The 20,344-nt window shown below is 39.4% G+C and overlaps 1 protein-coding gene and 1 long non-coding RNA gene across 13 annotated transcripts in view; one reads left to right on the top strand and one right to left on the bottom strand.

The window, feature by feature from the left end:
* MKLN1 (muskelin 1) overlaps positions 1 to 20,344 on the bottom strand; it is a 339,272-nt gene that overhangs the window by 272,180 nt on the left and 46,748 nt on the right. The window lies entirely within an intron of this gene.
* The window catches only part of LOC130542114 (uncharacterized), a 34,445-nt gene continuing 23,234 nt past the window's right edge, over positions 9,134 to 20,344 (top strand). Inside the window, exons 1-3 of the long non-coding RNA XR_008956444.1 lie at positions 9,134 to 13,292; positions 13,954 to 14,479; positions 15,720 to 18,460. This is a non-coding gene — a long non-coding RNA (uncharacterized LOC130542114). The remainder of the gene's footprint in view (positions 13,293 to 13,953; positions 14,480 to 15,719; positions 18,461 to 20,344) is intronic.

The raw sequence follows: 20,344 nt of genomic DNA, 5'->3' as shown, positions 1-20,344 counted from the left end.
CTTGTCTGAGAATATGGCTCTGGGATTTGGGAGCTTAAATTATAAACAGAGGTGGCCAAAGCGATCAAATGCCATTATGTGAAATACGCTTCAGACACATTAAAGCCCTATACAAATGTAGGCCTTTGGCCAAGTGGATATACAATCCGAATAGGGAGTGATAATTCAAATCGTAAAAATCTGTTAGAATTTACTCTGGTTACCTGACTCATCTTCCGGGTTTACAAAATGCTCTGCGCAGGGCTGACAATAATATAGGTACTTTCTCCAGAGATATTTTGTTCTTTCCAGAGCGTTCAGGGAGAAGCATTCCTGTGCCAGAAACTATACCGAGCTGGTGGGGAGGGGGTGATACAGTGATGAATCAGATCGGGTCTCTGCCTTCAAAGTCTTGATACTCTAGTAAAGAAGGTGTGTTGTGCATAGTCTCAGTGGTTCTCAGCCAGGGGCAATTTTGCTTCCATCACCCCAACTCAGGGACACGTGGCAATATCTGGAGACATTTCCAATGATCAGAACTAGAAGTGGGGGGGGGGCGCATGGGTGGCACAGCTGTTAAGCGCCTGCCTTCGTCTCAGGGCGTGATCCCGGCATTGTGGGATCGAGCCCCACATCAGGCTCCTCTGCTGGGAGCCTGCTTCTTCCTCTCCCACTCCCCCTGCTTGTGTTCCCTCTCTCGCTGGCTGTCTCTATCTCTGTCAAATAAATAAATAAAATCTTAAAAAAAAAAAAAAGAACTAGAAGTGGGGGTGCTACTGGCATCTAATGGAAAGAAGCAAAGGATGCCTTCTCAACATTCTACAATGCACAGGGCAGCCCCCCACAACAGAGAATTACCTGGTCTGAAATGTTATCAGTGCCAAGGTTGAGAAACCCTTAACTAGTGACAGTACCTAGAACAAAGGGCTTGTTGGTTGATTGATTGATTCGCTGGTGTTGGTGCTCATGGTAAATGACCTTCATCCCAGTCATTTTGAATTTGCACCTGTGCCTAACCCATTATAACTGTCAGAAATCTTTTGAATAAATGAGTACATTTAGACAGGTATTAAACAAAGCATGAGATAAAGTGTCACTAGGCAAAATAAGTGATAATTTAGAATGAATTGTTAACTCAAGAGGACAAAAATTTTCTAGCTTGATGCCAAGCATATAGTTACTGCTCAGTGAGTGTGAATTGAGCATATTTAGATAACCTTGCCACACTCATTTGCTTAAAGCTTATGGTACACGATACTGAAGGATCTTATCTTTAAAGCAGCCTTGGCAGTAGCCTTGCTTCTTAGAAATACTTTACTATAGACTGCTTGAGTGGCGTATTGTACCCTAAAGGGATAAAACTATGAATTTTTAATAATATTATAGCATTCAAAATTGTCACTAATTCAAATTTGTCCTGTCTCTAATGTGCCTAATTAGTGAATGTTAAGGAAGTGTGACGTTTCAAACATCAAATAACTAAGGTGCCCACTTAATGAATTTAGGGAAGGAGGAAGAAGTATTTTGTAAAAGACAAAAGATTTATACGATCTGAAGAGAAACCAGGGTATGGAAGAAGTATTTTGAAGCATGGCCTTAACTTCTTTACACAGAAATGTGGGTTCTGCTGCTCATATATAACAAAAGTAAAAACAAGTAGCAGAGGCATGGGCTTTGCAAAACTGTTGCTTGATATGCATAAGATGCCAACAATAAGGGAATGGTTAAGTGCCACTCCCAATTAAGGATCAAGTAAAATGAAACTATATCTTTAAATTAGAATATGTCCATAGAAAAATAAGATTTAATTTTCTAACTTATTTACACTTTTTTTTCCCGGAAAAATGATCAGGTGATCTAATGTTCTAGTGTTTATAAGATAAACAGAGCTATTATTGCACAGAAAATCTGTACTTTTGATTAAGCAATTACCTTCAATTGTGATTATGTGGGTTACCAAGGAAATATTGGCTTTCTTCTTCCACCTATTCGACCTGCATCTTCTCAATGTAAATTGGTGAGTAAGTCAGGAAATGGCATCTAATTTTGTATTAACATTAGTCAAATGTAAGTAGGAGGAGAGAGCTACCATTAAAATTTTAAATAGAAATAACAGGGATAATCTGTCATTTGGGTAATCAGTATCAATGTTCCCTGAATTTAACATGGAGATAATGGAGACCACTATGTCTTTGATTTTTGCAACATAAAAGGAGCAAAATTTCCTTCAAGTTTGAAAATTCCCAGTTAGGTCTTTTTCCCCAAAAGTGACTTTAATGAGGTATGTTTAGGGGTGGGGGAGGAGGAATGTAACTCTATACTTTGCATAAAGAAACAAATAAAAATTATTTCACCTCTGCAAGAGAAGGAATCTTATGGGGGTAAGTTTACTAATGGATGAATAAGTTTAAAAGTGACACATTTTTTAAAACCATCAAATGCTAGAAAATTAAAAGAATAAATTTTGGCTCAGGGGGATATTTAGTATGCTCAGAAAAAGAAGCATCACCGGTGAAAATAGATCTTAATCTGACATATAATAACTGACATAGCACTGGCCCTGGCCAATCAAAATAGATGTCCAATTAAGCAGAATGGACAGTTGGCCATAAACAACTGGAATGGCCAAACTAATATGTACCAGCTAAATATCAACCCTGTGTATTTGATATGGCCATGAGACTCAGTATAACATTGATTTGTAAACTGGAAAATAATATGGACATGTTATCTTATTGTAATGTATCTCCCATGCAGCTGAATCAAGAGTCAGATTATGGATATATAGACAAAAATATCTGCTAATTTCTACTGAGCTCACCTTCTTACAATTGCTTATGGACTGAGGATTCTTCCTTCCCTTCACTTCTTTTCACTTCCTTTCATCACTTTTCATTATTATAAAAGGTTGGTTTGGGGTCTCTTTGGACCATCATCGATAAGACCACCCTTCGTTGCCTGAGTGCAAATCTCTTTAAAACTCTACACTATCTCTTATTTCCATGTCTGGAATGATATTCCCATGAAATCTGTGAAGGTTATTTTTAGGTGGCGGATGGGTAATAGATGTGTACATAGAGCACAAACAGCATTACTCCACAATGCAAAAAAAAAAAAAAAAGTTTTCCTAATCTGCTACCCTTTAAAAAATCAACTATTCTTAAATTTCTGTTACTGACCCAGGATCCCCCAGTCTCAAGCAAATATAACCCTTTTGGATCTGCGAGAAATGTGGGGAGGGTATTTTTTATTTTCTTCCTTACATTCTTTTGTGCTGTTTGAATTTTTTCAATAGTTTTTTTTTTTTTTACAATTCATTAAAATATTAATAATCATTTTTAAGTCTCTCTATTCTATTTATTTGGCCAAAATTGTAGTTCACAATCTTCTATCCTGTTAGCTAATTAATTTTCTGAATTTGCTTCTCCAAACTCAATACAACTTTCATTTTTTTAGGACCAAATTGTTAATTAATTGATTTTCAAAGTTTTTATTTTAATTCCAGCTGGTTAACGTATAGTGTTAAATTAGTTTCAGGTGCACAATGTAGTGATTCAGCACATCCACACATCACCTGGTGCGCATCAGGACAAGTGCCCTCCATCCCCAGCACCTATTTCACCCACCCCCTCACTCACCTCCCTTCTGGTAACCCTCAGTTTGTTCTCTATAGTTAAGAGTTTGTTTCTTGATTTCTGTCTCTCCCTCTCTCTCTCTCTCTGTCTCTCTTCTCTTTTCCCTTTGCCCATTTGTTTTGTTTCTTAAATTCCACACATGAATGAAATTATACGGTATTTGTCTTTCTCTGACTTATTTCACTTAGCATAATACCCTCTAACTCCAACCACGTTGTTACAAATGGTGAAATTTCATTCCTTTTATGGCTGAATAATATTCAGCCATATATATATATATATATATATATATATACACACACACACACATACACACCTCATCTTCTTGGACATTGGGCTGCTTCCATATCTCGGCTATTGTAAATAATGCTGCTATAAACAGGGGGTGGAGAGGGCATGTATCCCTTTGAATTAGTGTTTTTGTATTCTTTGGGTAAATACCACTTTCATTTTAAACTCACCTTGAAAGAATCTCCCATAGAGCCAACGTGAAAAGGCAGGATATCAACCTGTTTCCGCAGGGCACACTATCTTTGAGAGATTTTCTTTTGTTATTTTTGTTCTTTCTGTTGTCACATCTAGTTGTTTCATAATACTGCTAAACTCTTCAATTTCCTTTGAAAGGAATACTGCCATATGTATAATTTAGGTAACTTGGGAACACATTGCTCAGTGGAGATGGTATTTGTGAATGTTGGAAAGATCCCTGGATAAAATAATCTCAGAAATTTTCCTTTGTTGTACAGGTGTCAGAGTGACAAAGAGGGATGGATTCGGGAGAGACTTAGGAAATACCGTGGAATTGAGGCTTACAAGTTCTTGATACAATTTTCCTTTTTAGGGTCTGATTCTCATGGTGTGATGGACACTATGGACTAATAAAAATTCCAAAATGTCTTTAAGTCAAATGGTTCAGCCTCTTCACATATCTCGTGGATTCTAAAGGATTATATTTACTTGAGACTGGGAGGGGGGTCCTGGATCAGTAACAGAAATTCAAAAATAGTTGATTTTTTAAAGGGTAACAGATTAGGAATAACTTTTTTTTCCCACTGTGGTGTAATGCTGTTTGTGCTCTATCTACCCATCTATCAGTATATAAGAGAAAAAAAGTAGGACATTTTTTGTCATTGGAAAATTTCTTTTTTTTTTTTTTTAAGATTTTATTCATTTACTTGACAGAGACAGCCAGCGAGAGAGGGAACACAAGCAGGGGGAGTGGGAGAGGAAGAAGCAGGCTCCCAGCAGAGGAGCCTGATGTGGGGCTCGATCCCAGAACGCCGGGATCACGCCCTGAGCTGAAGGCAGATGCTTAACGACTGCACCACCCAGGCGCCCCTAGAAAATTTCAAGGTCAAACTGGATGACTATCAGGTATGCTTTAGAAAAGACAGTAAAAGAAAACTTGACTAATGTGACCTCTCAAGTTCCTTTCACCTTTAAATTCTGTGCTCTGAAGTTTACCTTCTAATTTGATGGTGGTAATGCTCCATATCAGAAGAATAGGTGTGTTTTCTGGCCACCTTGCTCACTTTGCCTTGAACCCACAGCTTCTGTGAGGAAATGGAATGGGTGGGAGAGTATTGCTAGGAGAGCTGGAGCTGTCCAGCAGTGGAAGGAATTGCCCACACTCTAGGTCCCAACCAATGAGACTTACAGCAGGTTGGAGCAGTGCTTTGGGTAGGCCATTCTTGACCACGAAAGGGGCATGTGTGCATGCCTGTATGCAGAAGTACCGTATATGCTTACTCATCCCCATCCCAAGGAGATCTTTCCTGTTTTCTATATTGCTTTTCATTTTAAATGGGGTCAATGGTCTTTTGAATTGTGTAGGAAAAAAAGAAAGTACAAGGGATAGGTAGAAAAAGAGTTGAAGACGATAGAAGGCAAAAATAGGACTATTACATTGTACCAGCAGATGTTCAGTTTAATTTCAAGCTATTTAGCCAAACACACACACACACACACACACAAGGTAAACATGCTCTATCAGTAGATGGGTTCAGATCTATAGCAGCTTCATTATTTGTATTTTGTAATCAGTAATGCAGTTATTGTAGTACACCATTTGGAAAAAAAAAAGAATGTGTCAAGCATTAGCTTACAAAGGCTTCCCAGAATATATAGCTAAGAAAATTAAAAATAAAGTTAATCTGTCCTTAAAACATTGCTCAGTCTTTCCCTTATCAGGTGGCAGATGGATTCACTTTGATGTTTGCCCACTTGATTGAGGTGCTGAGGAATGATGCAAAAATCTTTAAGCATGTTCATAATTTTTTTTAATAAATGGTGGATACCAAGCCCTTACTTCCTTATATTTTCATCTGAAAGGAAGGATCAGTGTTTCCACAGATCTCCTAGATTTGAGAAGAAAGAACTTTGGGGAAACATCTCATCCAGCTCCCATACACTGGGTGATTACATAGTAACCCAATTTTATAGGCGAAACAACTGAATGTGTTGAATTGCTCTGTTAAGTCTTTTTTTTTTTTTTTAACAAATTTTAACTTTATACAATAATACATATTCATTGTAGAAAGTTTGAGAATATAAAAATACACACATAAAGAAAATAAAAATCATCCTGGAGTAACTATTATTTACATTGTGGTGTATCACCTCCTAAGTACATACGTATCGTCACATATGGATTTCATGCTCGATGCTCTTTGAGGGGAAAAGAGAAGGCAAAATGGAAGAGCTGTTAGTCCATCTGATCCAAACCTGGAATCAATGTCTACGTATTTTTTTTTTTTTTTTTTAAAGATTTTATTTATTTATGTGACAGAGAGACAGCCAGCGAGAGAGGGAACACAGCAGGGGGAGTGGGAGAGGAAGAAGCAGGCTCATAGCAGAGGAGCCCGATGTGGGACTCGATCCCGGTACGCCGGGATCACGCCCTGAGCCGAAGGCAGACGCTTTAACGACTGCGCTACCCAGGCACCCCAATGTCTACGTATTTTTAACCATCTTCTTTAATGCGTCTCTACCCTTGGGCTTAATCTGACCGTAGATTATAAACTAGGTGCCAAGTTCCCTATTTAGAAAATAGCACTAGGGTTGTAGTCAATTCCTCACCTTTCTTTTCCCGAATACAGACCCAAGAAATCGTAAAGGAAATATGATACTGCAAACATGGCTTTATTTTTGTGAGGTAACACTGGAGGTCCCCGTGTTGACAGCTGCAAAGGCAGTCACGTGCTTAACAGAGCAAAGAGCCCTACGAAGGAAGAAGTTAACTTTAGCTTTGAAAATCCTTTTATCCTCCATGATTTTGATGGCTTTAAATTTGTCACCTGAATGCGATATTAACATAATCGTCTGCATTGCAGCTAATGAATGCACCTGCTTCTAAGACTTTATTTTAGCAGTTTTAATGAGCTCTTCAAAAGAGTTTGCCTGGACTTACTGCACTGCTAGAGAAATAGCAGCTGTAAGCAACTAACAACACATTCAGTATTTGAATCAAGCTCTGTGAAGTTGTTAAACTCGAGAAGGAGTGTCTATCCATCTGTCTGTGATAAGGGGAATGAAGCTGAGATGTAGCTGTGATATTTGGAGAAAGCACTAGAGTAAGTGACTGGGCTGGCCAGAGGAGGATTTTCCCTGCTTGGCCATAATATATGGATCTCAGGAAGTTCCTTTAAGCGCTCTATATCCCATTCTCTCATCTTTATAATAATGGTACCTATCTTATAAGCTTTTCATAAAGATGAAATGCCTCACCTGTTGAAAGTGCTCAATTATGCTTAATTTTAGGTTTATTACTAAATAGATGTGATTGTAAGTCAATCAAATTCTATTTGATTGGCTATAGGTTGTAAGACGGTTCTCAGATGGATAACTGCTCATTGAGACCTATAGTAAGAAGAACCCAAAACTGATCTCTTGTGTTTAAAGTATGAGGAAGTTTATTTCAATGCCAAATTATGCCTTAACCCCCCAGTGAAGATTTTTGAAAGAAAAGATGTCAACCAATCTCTAGAAGTCCAAATTCCTTAATAATCCAAATGTAAGCCATTTACAATTTCTAAATATTATGTAGATGCTAGGATACTAGAATGGTTAATTACTTTTAATATATATTTTAATACTTGTATTATCAAATTCATTCAATGCTTATTATACTCTGATTTCAGCATCACATTTTCATGCTGGGAATCTCCCTCCTCCTTTTTTCCCATATGTTCCTCTGTATACTTTAATTCAAAACGTAGTAATAATCCATTCAACGTTCAATTGAATGGAAAACAAAAAATAGGACAAATGTTGCTTTAAAGATACACATAACAGATACGTTACAGATCAATTGGAGGTAGCACTAGGAATAAAGATGCCACCGATTTTTATCTCTCTTCCACTCTCTATCAGTAAAATAGGTAGCAGAGAGGTGAGCTAGCTGTTAAGAAAATGGAAATTTTTCCTATTTCTATTTTATTTCAGTAAACGTGAACCAATTATTCTGGCTGAGATGGAAGTAATTTATTTCCCAGATTCCTTTTCCCCTTTACACCACTCTGGTCAACAGTCTTCCTTCAATAATTGGAGCTAGTCCACTGGTGTTTCACCCCACATGCCACAACGCTAGGGAATCACTGAGGCAACGGGACCAGCATAGGAATCCTCACCACCTTGTTTGTTATAGGGGTTTCTCTGGAAAGGCGTTGCATTCTAGAAACCACCAACTCCAGCCTGTGAGTAGGCAGCCTTCTGGTAACTGTTTGCATCCCGACATTTCAAAAGATCCATTTTATTCAGACTTGCATGAAGCATCTTTCCAGAAGGCATTCAGTTCTACTCTTAGACCTTAGCTTTGTAACCTAAGAAAACGACCCCAAGGGAGCTCACCTCTGGCTGCCCTTTGGCTGTGTTTTGCTGTGGAAGGCAAGCTGACCTCGGAGTGATGAGGTTTGTTTATGGTCTGGTTACTCACAGTGTGGTCCTCAGAAGGGCAGCATCAGCATCACCTGGGAGCCTGTTAGAAACACAGAGTCTCAGGCCCCACCCCAGAGCTACCAAATCAGAATCTGCATCTTAACAAGATTCCCAGGTTTATATGCATGTTTACGTTTAAGAAGCCGTGGTCTAAGGAATTTGCCTGAGATTCTTTTTGCAGCTATAGAACTCACCATCTCCTGTTCCAAAGTTGTATCCATCCACTTTCCACTTCCAGTCTCTACACAGATTTCTCTGTAGTGCTCCAGAGCAAACTGTCTCTATTTTGGATGAGTTCCCAACCCGTGGGGCTTGTACTGATCTGCATTTCTATGGTTCGGGTGGTCAAATGTGTATATAGCCCAGCCTACAACTAGCCAACCATACCCATTCTCCTGCAAGTCATCTTGCCCTCCTTATTCCCACAGCTGGAGTGTTACCATGTTCATAAATTATTGTTAAAGAAGGAAATTACCAAAAGAAAAAAAAATAGTCTCCATAAACCTGCATAGTTTAGAGCTAAAGAATATGTTAAAATTTTCCATCGTGGAAATTTCCCAGCTACTGGGCTCTTTAGATTTTTTTTTTTTTTTTTTTCAGAGCTGCAAGCAAAGAATGGAAATTTCCAATTGCAGCATCAAGGGCTGCTGTTCTGCTGACTGTCTTGCTCAGCCAGGGTCATCTGCTTCTCTAAGACATCAAGGAATGCCAAGGTAGGTCTGAGAGAACGCACACACTTCCTCTGCAGGAAGGAAGGAATGTCTTTGTGCTGCCTCCAAGCTGTGATAAGGAGAGGGGCGGGAGAGGTGACATGCCCGGCTCCATCCACCTGAGTGTGAATTTCGTTGATCGTTACCACCTATCAGCAGCTTATCGCATCTGACATCTTTCCAATGACAGCTGGCTGGCAGGTCTTTTGTTTTTTTAAGAAATCCCTAAGGTGGGTGGGAGATGCAAAGAGAGGAAAAAACCCAACATTTATCGAGGTCTGCCCTCCTAAGTACTCTGCCAGCTAGTTTATATATGTTATATCATTTAACCTTAATGGGATCCGCCCAAGGTTAACTTCTGATTTCCTGAATCCAAATTTTGGAAGCTTCATTTGTTCTTCTTGAGACAGCTCTACTTCCCCCAAACCCTCCCCAAAACGAGTCATCTGAAAACATCCTGAAGGGCTCCTCTCCACCTCTTTGATAATAACACTCCAGTTCCTTTTCCCTCTATCTAAATTGACATGCATTTCCATTCACAGCTGATCTCGATGTCTGAGTTAACAGCCATCCAATAGTTCCTTAAATCCCGGTTCTGTTCCTCCCCGTGTCCTGCTGCCGCTACCACAGAAGTCTGATGGTGGCAATTCCACGCAAGACCACGTGTAAAGCCATCGGCTTCTTGAGAACAAGGCCAAACATCCTGACTGGCTCTAGGCCAGGAAGAATGTTCTCAAACCTAGGTTGTGTGGCTTGTCTGGGTGGCTTGTTTGGCAATTTTGATTTTGTCTTTAGTCATTTGCTTGTTTTGATTTTTAGGGGATTCTGAATGACAGTAAGGAGCAAGAGCTACCTAGGTTTGCTCTCTTCTTACTGACAACCCATGGTACCAGGAAAATAACAGTTAAGGAGGATTTCTGACATCCACTGTTGCTACTTATGCTTATGATTTATTGAGGCAAGTTTGGTAGTAATGAAGATAGTCCAGCAATTAAAAAAAAAAAAAGTGTCACATGGTTAGTGAGTTTTAAAAAAAAGAATACTTATTCCCTACCTGTATTTTTGATCACACTGGTATCCATAGATAGCAATGTCGTCTTTGAATACAGTGACCAATTTTAATGCCAACCTAAAGCAGAAGTGGACTGCAATGGGAACGGTCAGCTGGAATATTGTAGGTCTGTTTCAGGTTTAGTCTCAAAAGCTAATGTTTAGTTTAGTTATTGGCTACTTCTCTAATAATGATTTTGCTTACTCCGTTAATCCATTAAAATGGAGTCTGATTCCCTGGTGAAATTTGTCAAGTGGCATGTTAATATGGGTCTGGGTCTCATATGATATGTACCATACTTCTGACAGGCTTCTTTCCACTTCTCCTCTGCATCTGTCATTAACTAGAAGATATCGGTCCCCTTTGTCGAAGACACTGATGATTCATACCTGTGGGTGGGGCTGAATAAATGTATGATGACTATTCTTTTCCACTTTAGACCACAGAAGTGACTTTAAAAAATTATTATGTTGGAATATATGCTGGTCTAGATGCTGTTTGATTGATTTCAATCATGGCCCCAATCCTCTCCCTCCTCTCCCTGGCAATGTGATTTTTCAGCAATTCGCACTAAGTGTTAGAGTCTATTCCCCGGCTCCTTCGATTTAGGCTGGACTTTGACTTGCTTTGGCCACTAGAATGCAACAAGCCTAAAGCCTCAAGGGTGTGCTTCCATTTTCTTTCTTGGAACCCACCAAGGTTACTTGCCTAAGCCCAAGCTAACCTGCTGGGGGATGAGAGATCATGTGGAGTAGAGATGAACCGTCCTAGCTGAGGCCATACCAGACCAGCCAGCCCAGAGCTCACATATCAGCTGACCACAAAGGCATAAGCAAGCCCACCAAGATCAGCTGGGCCCAGGCTGGATCAGCAAAAACACTCAACCCACTCACAGTCTCATGAGAAATAGTACATGGTCGCTGTTTTAAACCACTACATGTTCAAGTGGTTTGTTAGGAAGCCATAGGTAACTGATAAAGGTGTCCAATTCCCTTCTTTTATTTTTTTACCCCCTCACTGCCAGGAACTCAGAGTCAAATCTGAAGGCCAATCACAGAATCTATGTTTATTCATGTGTACATATTTATTGAACTCTTTATGGCTAACATATTTGTAATGCTCTCTCTTCTTGGAAGAGAATTTTAAAAATTTAATAACCTATTGTTTGCTGTGCTGGTTCTAAACCAACTCCATCTTCTGTCTTAAATATTAGCTGATTTCTCCTTAACATCCGATTAGAAGAGATGATCCTAGGGCAAGATTGGCAAATGTTTTCTGCAAAGAGCCAGCTAGTAAATGTTTTACACCGTGCAGGCCATATAGTCTCTGTCACAATGCCGCTGTTAAATGGTGCTAAAGTGGCTGTAGACTACATGTAAACAAATGGGCATGGCTGCATTCCAAAAAAAACTTAATTACAAAAGCAAGCGGTGGATAGGATTTGGCCCTGAGGCCATAGTTTGCTAACCCTTGATCTAGAGAATCTTTGTTACTGTGCAAAACCAACTTCATCTACACCACGATCCCATCAACTTTGTTGTTAATTCAGCTCAATCACTTTGGAAAAACAGATAAACGAAGTCAATTCACTTCCTCAATTAGAAGACAAGAAGCGGCTGACTACCGAGCAGTGCTGTGTGGAGACTAACAGCATTTGTACTAAGGCAAGTACAATACCGAACAACGTACAATTCACCAGCCACTTAGTCGGGGACTGGTTATGTAGTCAATGTGAAAGGCCAGGGTGACACAAGCGATGTCTCATTTGTTTTGTTTCATTTCCCAGCCTCTCATCTCCAATACTCGTTTAACAGACGCACGCTGTATGTCACCACGAGGCTGGGACTCTGGTCGTACTTGCCTACTCGGAGTTCCCTGAATGTATTGTGCTATTTCACGGCTCTCTAGTTCTGCACACAATGTTCCTTCTGCCTAGAACACACTTAGCCCTCTTCTCTGGCTGGCTGACACCCACTCACTGAGCAAAACGAAGCCCAACGGTACTGCCTCTTGGAAGACTTCCCTGAGTGCACCTCCACCGCCTCGCCCTCAACCTCCAGTCCACGCACAAAGTCTCAGCATTTATTCTACCAAGTTAGTAATTAAAATGGCTAATAATGCCTGTATGGTGCCAGGTTCCACCTCTGGGGCAGGCACTGTTAAACATAGTCACGTAACCGAAATTACTGGGATCCTTGCCCATTTCCCCAATCCAATCAAACATTCATACACACTGATTGAGTACCCCTGGTGTGCTAGGCACAGAAGAGAAATAAAACCCAAGGCCCTAATGTCGAGCGTAAGCCCACTGAGGGCACATACTGTATCGTATTTGGTTTTACATCTCAACACGTAGCAGTGTCCAGAGCAAAGGTTTTATGTTATTATTAGAAGACCAAATATATGAAAACAGCAGATGCTTAGACAGTGCATAATATGTGCTGGGCAAGGTTCTAACATGGGGACTCGAAGGCACAGAGAGTTTTTAACTAATGTGCCTATAAGGTCATGCGGCTTCTAGAATCCATTTTCATAACCACTGGGTGACTGAATGACTCGACCTGAATGATTCAGCAAAAAGCCACACCACTCCTGAAAAAAATAATTCAATGGCTGCCTCTTTGAGGGCAGGGGTGGTCCAGCGGTAGCCGTTCTGTGCTTGGGCTTCGGAGTCAAACAGCATGTGTTCACATTTGCTCTCCAGTGCTCAGTGTTGTTGGAAACGTTGACCGTACCTCCAAAGCGTACCCTCACATTTGCGCACAGCACGTTACGGTTGCATTCCCACTCCAAGTTGATTTCTCCCACGCCCTCTCCTCCTCTCAGGTGGGCAGACATCAAAGCCTGAGGAATGATGCCAGCACTGCTCTGCCATGTGACTGCTGTATTGAACAGGAGATCCATCCATGCTGGCCTACTCCAAAGGACACGTAAGCAAATCAGCACTTGGAGGAAAACGACACAGGAGTGACCATAGTGCCGGTAAGCCTGCGTAACCATGTGCATTATTTTAAATGATTGCTACCAGACACTCATTGATGGCTTTGGAAGTCTCCACGGAGCCTCCCAGGGAATATGCCACTCAGTGGGGGAGACACAGACAGTGACTGGCCTGCAGCTGTCTTTGAGGACAGGTTTCCTCTGCTGAAAAAGAAAGAACAGGTATTTCCAGTAGAATTTTGCTTCTGAAACAAAAATGGGTTTGGAAAGTTTTAGGTTTGAGCATTAGAATGTCAGGAAATAAAAGTGCTCACAGATTCTCTGCAGACCTTTGAAGTCCATGGTTCCTCTGAGGGTAGAACAAATGTGCCCATTCTTCTGCCTCTAGGCAGTTTTCTTAAAAATTTTTGACTCTTCCACTTTTCTCCCTTTGCAATTAGGTAAATTGGAAGAGGCAAAGAGCCACTTTGCTTTGTAGCCTCCACTGATGGCCTAGAGGATCTAACGAAGATGTGCCAGGGCCAAGCTTCCACCACAAGCTTCCAGTTCTCATTGGAGGCTCAACGGAGGCTAATAAGAATTGAGCAATTTAAGAATCGGCTCTTGCAAGCAACCATGTGTCACGGGGGAGCTGTGCAAGATTGTACCTGCAAGTACAGGAGAGTGTCTGAAAAGATACTGTCTTCGCCTTTCTCCCCTACAGGCTTTCCTCCCAGTCAAGAATCAATCATGGGACTCCTCCAGGAAAGCACGTATTGCCTGGCTGGAAGACTTGAGAAACATTCAGTTGAGCAGTGTTCCTGGGCACCTGAAAATGCATGTTTCAGTGCTTGGGTAGGATTTACCACACCTTATTTTCCAATTAAAATAACCCAAATGTTATTGTAGTTGTAACCCATTTCATACAGTTTAATGCTTAATAATTCTCTGCTTGCTTTCTTATGTAAAGCTTACATTTTCCCATCTAGATCATAAACTCGCCGAGGGCAGGGATCATGGCTTTACTTCTTTTCAATTCCCCACAGGACCAAACACAGGCTAGAGAAGCATAACACTGGGTGGTCAACAGGGAATGACCACAGGACGGTGTCTGTGAGACCTGGGTGGTTTCTGTGCCCCCTGCCCCATCTAGCGGGTATAAGACCTTCAGGAAGCACTACATTTCTGAGATGCGATTTCTTTATCTTAAGAGTGCCCCACTTACCTCACTGGTTGGTTGGGAGGATCAGGTAAGATAATGTAGGTGAAGGTGTTTTGTATACCAAGATTTCCTACCTTTAAAGTGTGAGAAATCATCAGAAGAGGCATTTACTAAATACTGGTTGATTTGTAATGATAAAATACTGTCTCCCCTTCTTCCCCATATCCAGTTCTTTAGGGGTTTTGTTTCTCAGCATTTAATTTTATCTGAGTGGCAAAGCCGCTTCACATCTTCCCGATACTGTGTAGGCTGCATTTCACCCTATCGTTAAAGTTGGGTTGAAATCTAAGCAAACCAACGAGAAAAGTCACCAAGCATGCCGTGGTCACATCTATCACACAGGCCTCCTGGAGACCAACGCATTTGTACCCCACTAGAGTTCTAGAGCCTTTCTTCTGTCGCATCTGCCCACTCAAACTGTACCCTAGGCAAGGATTACGTATATTTCTATATTCTAGCACTTACTTAATACATGAGAATGGCAGATCATTGCCCCAAGCCCAGGCCAGCTGGGAAGAAAATGAAGAAGCGGCAGCTTATATGAGAGAGTTTACAAAGAGATAACACTATGAAACAGACTTTTAGAATGGTTCATTTATTTATAGTCTTTATTTTCTACTTGTTCTTAGCAAAGAAGGCAGTCTCTCTGTAGTAACAGAATTCTATACAATCCATTAGAAAACTCTCCTATTCCTCAAATGCTTCTGTAAGATATAAAATTTAGTCACAGGATTTTTTTCTTCTCACTTAGCTCATGAGAGCTGGATGAGCCTATTGTTTTCCAAGTTCGATCACAGAGTATCCATTGTAGGAATAATACACGGGGTGGAAGAATTCTGTCGATATACTGAATCCAAACCAATTGTGAACTCCATTAATGAGCATAATTATGATGCCCTTTTTATGGGGCATAAAAAGAGGAATCTGTGTTTCAGAATTAACCGATTCAGAACAGTTTTTCGAAGCCTTATTTCTTCTCTTTTTAAAACTTATTACGGAAAGTTTCAAACATACCCAAAGGTAGAAGAATAGTAAAAATGAACCCATCCTTATGGACCTGTCATCCAGCTTCAACATATGGCCAATCTTGTGAATTCTCATTTTTAATCAATATTAGGAGCCGATAAAATGAAACTCACATGACATGCTGATAAATTTTAACATTCAAATCTCATAACATGTTTATGTATCTGTAGTTTCCTAAAATAATTGTATTTTCGTCAACCACTCTTCTTTCTCATTCTCGTATCTCTCTCCCTTCTCCTGAGGCTGAAGTAGGACCAGCTCCTTACATAGTCCATGCTAGAGGAAAAATACTGAACGAGTTGAGGAGGTAAGACATTTTAAATTTATTAATCTATTAATTATTCTCTACCTGTGACATAGTGTCTCGTTCCTTTTGACTAAAATATTGCAGGAAAATAGTGATAATGGGGGTGCCTGGCAGGCTCGGTCGGTTGGGCGTCTGCCTTCAGCTCAGGTCATGATTCCAGGGTCCTGGGATCGAGCCCCACATCAGGCTCCCTGCTCAGTGGGGAGACTGCTTCTCCCTCTGCCTCTGCCTGCTGCTCCCCCTGCATGTGCTCTGTCTGTCAAATAAATAAATAAATAAACACACTCTTAAAAAAAATAGTGATAATGGGAAAAGAGTCACTTCCAACAATAGAACCGAGTCTTTGTCCCTTTGCCCCAATGATATAATAGCGAGTGACAGAATGAGGGGTCACTCCATTCTTGATCCTAAAGAGAAAGAGAGTCCCAAGACAAATACTACCCAAATGTTTCAAAGCTGAGCGTTTCTTATATGTAATATGTTATTTATTAGATATATGTAAAGATTTTTGCAGAGTACAGATAGTTTGCTGTATGGAATTATTGTGCTAAGATTCATCAGAATGTATACCAATTTATAGCCAAATCATACCCTACGGAATCTAAAATAATAATTACTTTTTAAAAGAAATAAGTTAGGGGTGCCTGAGTGGCTCAGTCAGTTAAGCATCTGCCTTTGGCTCAGATCATGATCCCAGGGTTCTGGGATTGAGCCCCGCATCAGGCTCCCTGCTCGGAGGAGAGCCTGCTTCTCCCTCTCCCTTTGCCTACCATTCTGCCTACTTGTGTTCTCTCTCTCTCTCTCTGTCAAATAAATAAATAAAATCTTTAAAAAAATTAAAATGAAGAAGTAAATTAGAATGATGGAGTTGGGTAGAAGTTACATGGCTTTAACAAAACTTTGGTTTCTTCTTTTACATTGTTCCCCATGATAAAACAGCAAAATTCCTACCTAGATGGTAACACTTCTACCATTCGCTTAATTTTAAGATCCTCACTTGCTCTTGGGAACAAGTATACTGCTGTGGCATGAAGCAGAAGGTATAATTTGAAGCCAGACTAGAGAAAAAAAAGCTCCTTTTAGAAGTAATGTATTCATGAAAAGGTAAAAGTATCACCAAAAAGGCTTAATACTTTCACCAAGTAATCTAAAGCTAAATTTCATATGCAAGTTCCTTACAGAACTATAGCAAACTTTGTAGAACTCAAGCCTTCCATGGTAACAGGTTTTAAGACTTCTTTTAAAACCAGTGCAGTGGGAATAGCAGGTCTTACCACAAGCAGTCTTACTCACTGTTGTTTGCTTTATCACTCATGAGAACTTGTTTTGCATTCAGTGAAGAGTTAGAGAAATGTAAGGATGAATACTTATCATAATTCAGTCCCATGTGGACTTTCCAAATCCAGGATAATAGCTTTTCTTTTTCCTTCAATAATTAGACTCTGAAAGGAATCTGGAAAGTGCTACATACAGGAGTGGTGTTCAGTCGAAACAGGGCTCATTTCCAACTCTGCTTGAGTTCATTGCTGCCTACGTGTGATGTTGAAGGGAGTGAGGAAAATAAACTTCCTTAATTATTACATGGTGCCAATGACCTTACTCTACTTTTGAAGAAATAAATTGCATTTCTTCCTTAGTATATTCACAGTGAATCTCTGAGATACAGGGATAGGGTTATTCAGTCAGAAAAAAAAAAACCAACAACATTTAATTGTTTAAGAGAACTAAGCACTTCGTGTGAAAACTTTCAACTTAACAGAGGGGAGGGAAATAACTCTTTAAAATAAGATCAAGCCAGTAAGTCTAAGGAAAGGGGAAAAAGGAAAAAAAAAAAACAAGCCCACAAACCAATGAAGCATTATAAATAATAAAAAGAAAAAGAAAAAAAAATATATCTATTACCATAAAAATTGAATGAGTAGAATTTCCCTTTCAAAAGACAAACTTTCAGATTAGGTTGAAAAAGAAAATTAAGCTACGTATAAGAAATTCACTTCATGGTGCACTGGGTGTTATACGCAAGTAATGAATCATGGAACTTTACATCAAAAACTAGGGATGTACTGTATGGTGACTAATGTAATATAATAAAAAATTATTATATAAAAAAAGAAATTCACTTCAAATTAAGTGACAAAGAAAGTTTGAGAATAAATGATTGGGTAGATATATGTCAGGCAAATCCAAAACCAGGAGTGACAATCTTAGTATCAAATTTAAAACCAAAAATATTAAATAGGAATAAGAGGATGGAATGAATAAGGGCACAGTGGCAGAGATTGCTAGATGCCTATGCTGTCCATGCCCATCCGTCTTTCACTCTTGCTAACAAAACCTCAATTTAATTTTATCTGTACACAGCAATGTGTACAGATAAAAACAAATTAATTTTCCCATCCTCTTTTACAATTTGGGGTAGACAGTAAGTTGTAAGCAGAAGCTAGTGGGTGGGCCTACAGATGTCTAATTAAGCTGGAAGCTACTCCTTTCTGCCTTCTTTTTCCTTCTCCATGACTGGAATATACATGTGATGGCTGGAGCTGCAGAAGCCATTTTGCAACCAAGACTTGGAGAATGCACGCCGTACTAAAACATAGCAGAGCAGGAAGACAAGTGGAGCTTGCATTCCAGATGACCATGGAGCCACTATACCAGCCCTCAACTTTTTACCACGAGGTATTTTTTATGTTTGAGAAGAATACATTTCTGTTTATTTGAGTCACTATTATTTTGGTATCATTTTATATGTAGTCAGCTCAATGTCCTGTGGTACAGATATAAACTTGAAGAAAATATAATCATTGTCAGCTATTATGCACTAAAAAATATAGCACAATAATTAAAAAAATCAAAACCACTAGAGAGTTTTAAAAAAGAAAAGAAGAAAAAAAACCTACCAGAAAGACAGGCAGAATTTGACAAAAATGACAACTATAGCAGGTTTTAATTCAGCTCTTTCAGAATTTGATAGAATATGAAAAACAAGCAAGAATACAGAAGACTATAATATAACTTATAAGCTTATTACACATGCATGAATATGAGTTTATGTGTGTAATGAGTATAGAAGTATAAAAACAATAAATTTATGCTATGAAAAGAGAACATGCAACCTTTTTATAGGTGTATAGAATATTTACAGAACCAATCATGTTCTTGGCCATAAAGGACAAGAGCTATTGTAGTACAGGGTACAGAAGAAAGGTGCTGCAACTAGACAGTCTGTTCCACAGCTTGCTGGCAGAGTTGACCTTGGGCAAATGACTTAACCTTCCTGGGTTTTGTTTCTTTATCTATAGAGTTGGGATCATAATAGCTAGAAATTTTATCTTTTGTAATTACTACTCTCTCTCCCAGCCCAGCATTTTCCAGCGTGATGTCCATTTACCTACACAAAGCTGCTGGGGCCACATGTCACTGACTCTAGGTGGAGGTGCCAGGCCATCAGATGGTCATCACTACTTCCCAGTGGGAGGGTCAGCGGTGGGAATAGAAGGTTAACATTTCTCAGATTGGCCTCAACTGACCAGTGAGCACAACGCTGTCCAGCACAGAATTTAAGAGCACCAAAAGAATGTTAAATGGATGAATTGTTACTTGCAGGAAAAGAAACAGGAACCATGTTTCCAATTATTCTTCATTTCAGACAACAGCTAGCTGTTTCGGCTGGCTGGCACAGTAGCTGAATGGGGAACACTATTGAGTAAACTCTGCTGAAAAAAAGGATGAATGTGGGCCAGTGAATTTTTTGACACAGTCCCAGCTTTATTTTTGCTTATTGCTGGCAAGCTAAGATGAAGGACATTAAAAAACAATTGAGAAAAACTTTGTAAATAAGGCTTAAAGGACAAGAAGTCTCCATAGCCCCCCAAAATATAAACTTTTTTTGTACAACAAGGATCATTTGTGACATAAGGCAGAACGTCTAAATTTAGCTGTTGGTTAGAAAAAAGAGAAAAACATTGAATATAAATCTTTTTTAAAAAACCCACAAATTAAACATTTCTTAGTATCACAAAAGCAGAATACTGAAGCACTTAACAAATTTTAACATAAAGAAAAGATAGTGTTTTCATGAGCAAGCACTTTAATAAAAAGAAAATATACGACTCTGAGGATACTGTTAATTGTATATTTTAATAATTATTTCATATAGGGTGCCTGCGTGGCTTAGTTGGTTAAGCATCCGACTCTTGGTTTCGGTTCAGGTCATGATCTCTGGGTTGTGAGATCGAGCCCCACGTCAGCTCTGAGCTGGCATGGAGCCTGCTTAAGATTCTCTCTCCCTCCGTTTCAAAGTCCCTCTCTCCCCCCTCAAAGAAACAGATTATTTCATATAAGTAAATTATAAATATATAAACATATAAAATTATGTTATAAATTATAAATATTCAATATGTTTGTATATTTTTAATAAAATTAAACATAATAAAATATTTATCTATAAAAACGTTAAAGTTTTATCCCTGAACTTAGGGGAAAAGCAGAAATGAACTAAAGAGTAAGATTCCCCCACTCATTTTAGGTCACAAACACTTGATAAACTATCTGATGTCAATA

This window comes from Ursus arctos, unplaced genomic scaffold (genome assembly GCF_023065955.2).
Source record: "Ursus arctos isolate Adak ecotype North America unplaced genomic scaffold, UrsArc2.0 scaffold_3, whole genome shotgun sequence".
NCBI classification, from domain to species: domain Eukaryota; kingdom Metazoa; phylum Chordata; class Mammalia; order Carnivora; family Ursidae; genus Ursus; species Ursus arctos.
The sequence above is the reverse complement of the archived record's forward strand: the minus strand, read 5'-3'. Positions and strand labels throughout refer to the sequence as shown.